This window comes from Pteropus vampyrus, unplaced genomic scaffold (assembly GCF_000151845.1).
Source record: "Pteropus vampyrus isolate Shadow unplaced genomic scaffold, Pvam_2.0 Scaffold86, whole genome shotgun sequence".
Lineage (NCBI taxonomy): Eukaryota > Metazoa > Chordata > Mammalia > Chiroptera > Pteropodidae > Pteropus > Pteropus vampyrus.
In genome coordinates this window covers 694,349-699,659 of record NW_011888867.1, presented here as the reverse complement: position 1 = coordinate 699,659, position 5,311 = coordinate 694,349, and positions in this window count along the sequence as shown.

Here is a 5,311-nt window from a genome sequence, read left to right as displayed (position 1 = left end):
GCGTATTGTGAAGTTGACTACCTGGACCAGGTGTGCACATAGCAGCAAGCCTCATATGGCAGGCGAGGTCAAAATATCCCCAGAGGGGTCAAGTGGCTGCCTGTGGTCACACAGCCAGTGAATTATGACTAGACCTGCCTCCTGGACCCCCATTCTGTCCATCATTGGCACAGCCTGCCTAGCTGCTGGCCCTCTGTGCCCCAATGGCCCTTCTTTTCTCCCCAGGTATGGAGGAAAGAGAATGGGCTGTGTAGCCTTGGATCGAGTGCTGGCCCTCTCTGAGCTTATTATTGGTGGCAAAGCAGGCTAGCAGCTTTCTGAGAGGATCCGTGGAGCCCCAGTTCCTGCACAATGCGGCTGGGACTGCTGGAGGGGTGGGGTGAGCGCGTGGGCTTTGAGCCCCACTCTGTTTGTCCTGAGTGTCTACTCTTTTAGTTGTTTTTAATGTGAACCCCTAGACTTCTAGGTTTACCTATAAAGCGTCCTCTTTCCTTGATTTTCGAGGAATGTATGTGCCCCCACTCCCGACCCCAGTCATCAGGGCTCTCTCTGGGGTGGGCTTCTGCCCCCAGGCTAGCTCCCAACCTCAGAACTTAGACCAGACCAAGGCCAGCGTGGGCTGGGTGTCCTGGGTCCATGTCCTGGGAGGCTCCAGGGCGTGAAGGGGTGCCAGAATGACAGAGTTGGGCAGCCAGTGCCCAAAGGACCTTACTGTCTGAGATAGCTGGGAATGGGTGTCTCTTGGGGCCTCTGTGCAGAGGGGCTGCCCTGGGACCAGCGGGCCGGACACAGGACAGGTTTCCCTTCCCAGGGTAGGGGTTGGGGGAGGTGTGTGATGTAACAGAAGGGACCGAGGCCAAGTGGTCCCTGCAACCGATAAGCACCTACAACACATGAGATCAGAGTCGCCCTGGCTTTACTGTCTTCGGAGGTGACAGAACGTAGCAATGAACGCACCAGTCCCATGGGTGGGGTTGCAGCTCTGCTTCTATCCTTGTTAGCATGAGACTTTGGACATGTTGCTTAAACTCCTTTAAACTAGATCTCCTCCTCTTCAAAGCAGAAGTAATAGCAGGGCTCACCTCTCTGTTTCATGCAAGAACGAGGGATGATGCCGACCAAGTGCTTAGCACAGAGCTGGCACACTGTCAGCGCTCAGTGAGCTCTGGCTCCCATTTTCCCGTCCCTGCCCTCCCTGCCTGCGTCCCCAGCCCTCAGTACATCCCCGTATTGTGGCTTTTGCAAAACTTCCTCATGACTACGTGTTCACAAGTCCACATTCCCCATAAACCATGTTCTCCTATAAGATAGCCTGGGACTATTCACTCCTGGCCCAGCCCAAGGCAGTGCCCAGGAAACGTTTGTTGAATAAGTGAGTGAGTGATTTTGGGAAAGATGCTGAACTCTTCTGTACAATGCTTTTCCCACTGGGGTCTTGGCAGATCATATCTTGTCAGCAATATAGGTGGGGAGAACAGACGGCCAGACTCAGGTGGGGTGTCCCCATTGGGCGGAGCTGCCTTAGTGGAAAGAAACAGGAGTTGTTCAAGGAACTGTGTCAGGTGGCCTGAGAATCCAAGTTTCTAACTCTGGGGCCAATTTTCTGTCCTTCACCCCACATTGCCTCTATGAGGCTATATGCTTTGAGACAAGTTTCTCTCCCTCTCTGGGCCTCTTTGTCTCCATGTGTTCAATGAGGCAGGTGGACCAAGTTTTCTGGATGTGCAGCTCTGTGTTAGGTGATGCCCAGCAGAGGTATTGTCCCCATCTCCTCTCCAGGAATGATCCCCCAGCTCCGAGTGAGCCAGTAAAAGGTGCTGGACCAAGCTGATTCTCATGGTGGGATCTCAACTGTAGCCAGGTTGTCTGACATTGCAAAATATTGGATTTCTGCATTAGCAGCTGTAAGGAAGAGTCAACATTAGGGAGGGAACTCCCAAATTCCCCACTACTCCCTATTTAATCAAAGGTTTGGATAAAACAAACAATGCTTGTGGAGGAGAGTCTGAGGGATACCAAGCAGATATACTATATACTATCCCGCCCCCCCAAATATAACTGTGGATTAAGCCAGACCCAACCATAAAGATGTTGTGGATCGCTTAGTTCAATATCTCACACTTGCCCCATTTATTAAATCCCACTCAGGGGTAAGAGGGATTTCTCTCAGTTCTCAGGGTCTAGAAGAGCTGAGCACCGTGATTCATGGAATCGATATTTCCCTTTTTTCCTGGGCCACTAGGGAGCTCACAGTCAAATTTACCAGCCAGAAAGGATGTCCACCCCTGTCTTTGTCTTTCTTTCTTTCTTCACTCTTTGACTTAATTTTATCACTTAAATTAAAATCTTATCCAGGGTGTATTTTGTAAGCTGTCTCAAATCTTTTTTATTAGGATGAGGAAATAAATCCATGAAGGAAGTAGAAGTATTGAATCTTCTTGTAGAGTGGGCACTGGAGGAAGAGAATTGAAGGTGAGGAAGAAAAAGGGAAGGCAGGAACTTACAGGAAGAGATGGGCAGAGGTTTATAGGAAGCTCAGGTAAGGGAGCAAGTTCTTAGTGGGGGAAGTGGCAGGAGAAGAGGAACATGATCAGCATGGAAGTTGGGCACCGAGTCAAACGTGGACGGGTGTCTCAGGGGCCTAGGCTAGGGGCTTTGAATACCAGGCTAAATGTCTTTCTTGAGGATCAACTATGCCCCAGGCACTTTACATGTCATTTACAACTTGTATACTATTCCAGATTTTATGAATTAGGAGACTGAGCCTCTGAGAAGTTAAGTCACTTGCCCAAGATCCTGAACTCTAAGACATGCCCAAGCTCAGACTGGAACCCCAGACAGCAGGGCTCTCAAATCCAAGCTTTGTCCATTCAGCCACCCTCCTTTATCCTGGGGCTGTAGGGAGCTGCAGAAGGCTTTTCAGGGCAGTGACATGGTTCGATATATATTTCCAACAGATCACTACTGCCTGCGACATACAGTGCAGGGGGCCTGAGGACTGGGAAACCGGGAGTCTGCTCAGGTCTCAGCTGAGAGATGGTGGGGGCTGAGACCAGGGTGCTGCTGGGGGTGAGGATGGAGGCAGAGAGGAATGGATGGGGCTGAGAGATGTTTGGAAGGTAGAGCTGACAGGTCAGGCAGGGTGACTATTCGATATTGGGGGTGAAGGAGGGATGAAGACTGAAGAGATTGCCTGGGTTTCTGACTTGGGCACCTGGGGTGGAGGCAGCTCTGTTTGCAGAGAAGGGAACAAGCCAGTTGGGAGCAGGGAAGGAGGCGATGTGCCTGGGAGGCTGCTGAGTTGACCTCCTGTGGGAGTGGGGCTGACTCTGCCCGACCACGAGCCCTCCCAGGCCTGTGCTGTGCCCAGCCAGCCCCACGCGTGGATCACTGGTGCTGCTGATGCTTCCACACTGAGCCTTGGATGTCTCAGAGCTGAGGAAGGAAGGAGCTGGTGATTCCTGAAGGTCTGTGTTGCCCAGTGGAGACCTGGGCCTGGGTTTCGGGCTCTGAGGGGACTGTGTGGATTGAGTTGGGTGACTCATGACCCTCACCCTTTCCTGCTATTAGAGCCACTGGCCTCAGGCTTTTTGGCCCTGCAGGAAGTGGTGGGCACCCAGTTTTCTCATAATGGCTAAGTCAGTGCCCCCGAGGTCCCTCCTCCACCTACCTGGGGGTCCAGGATCCTGCACTGGGTGCCAGGAGCACAGGAAGGGGTTGGGGGTACGCTGTGAGATCCTTGAAAGGCAAGGTGATATAAAAAGCTGTCAGGACTCAACAGGTGGTGAGAAGTCCTATTCCCAGAACAGCACCTGTATACGAAAAGTGCCAAAATAGATGTTTTGACAATGAAGAAATGAATGAAAGCCTTGGATACAGATGTGGCTTCTTGAGATTTTACTGTGTCATCTCAGATATGTCATCGTTCTTCTCCGAGCCTTGGTTTACCCAGCTGGAAAATTAAGGGCTGGACTGATGGTCTCTAGGGGCCCTTCTAGCTTGAAGCGGAGGATTCTGGAGAACAGGTGGCACTGTCCTGTGGTGCTCAGCGTGCTGTGGGTGGAGAAGGGCCTGTGGGCTCCCTCTGCTGATCTTCCTTCAGTTCTTCCATGTCTCTCTCCAGCAAGCTCAGGCACGGGCTGTGTGTGTTTGTTGGGGAGGGGTTCTCCCAGAGTGGAAGAGCCCACAGCTGGTGTCAGCAATCATGGGGGCAGCCCAGCAAGGCCTGAGGCAGGGGAGTTCTCTGCCCTGATGGTGCCAAGGCTCACCTTGGCCCCGGCGGCTTATCCTTATTGGCATCAAATGATTTCTCCAACCAGTCATTCCCTCCACTGCCCTCCTTACTCACCAATCCATAAATAGTTGATGCTGGGGTCTCAAACTAATGACCTAAGGGCCAGGTCTGACTTACAAATGGATTTTGCCTGACGCAAAGTGTTCCCTATGTGTGTTTTGTTTGTTTTGTTTTGTTTTTTAAGAAACATTGCATTTAAATGAGTTGGCCGAAGCAGGCTCGAGTCCCTTTGCCACAGCTGCCACTCCTGCCTATTGTCCCACCTCCGGCAGCTTCACCCGTTTATGCTGTCTGCCTGACGCCTGCAGGCATCTGAGTGTGGAAATCCTGCTCTAGCTCAACAACCCTATTTTTTGAATAGGGACACTGAAGGGGGCTGGGGGCTCCGAAGTTAATGGCGTCCTAGATTATCTCAGGTTGGAAGAAGCCTTGAGATCGCCAAAGTCTCATTTACAGATATCTGCTCCTATATCATTTCCCCAGAGAAGCCTTCTCTGATCAGCCTCCTCGAAACAGCACCCCATCTGCTCTGCTCCTTTAGCCTGCTTCACCGTGTCTCACCCCTTCCTGGCACCCCAGTCTCTATCCTATGCTTCATTTCCTGTCTCTCTTGCTACTCTGTATGCTCCCTGAGGGCAGAGATTTGGTTTGTCCAATTCACTGCTGTATCCCCAGGGCCAAGAATAATGCCTGGCATATGCTAGGTACTCAAAAAAACAAAAAACAAAAAACAAAAAACAAAAAACCTGTCGAAAAGTGGGGAAAATGAGGGGCCGGACATGGCAATGCCAGCACCATACACCCTCCCTGCTGCAGTTTTCAGGACGTACTAGAGTCATGCTAGAGTCCCGCGGTCACTCAGCAGCTGGCAGGCCTCTCCCCCTGCATAGTTTGAGGCTAACCCCAGGCAGGCCCTCCCAGAGGCATGTTCTATCTGCCAGAGGGGAGAGGGGGCAATGCTGTCATCCAGCTCCCCCACTTCCACTCCTCCCGAATGTGACCAATTAAGCCTGGAAT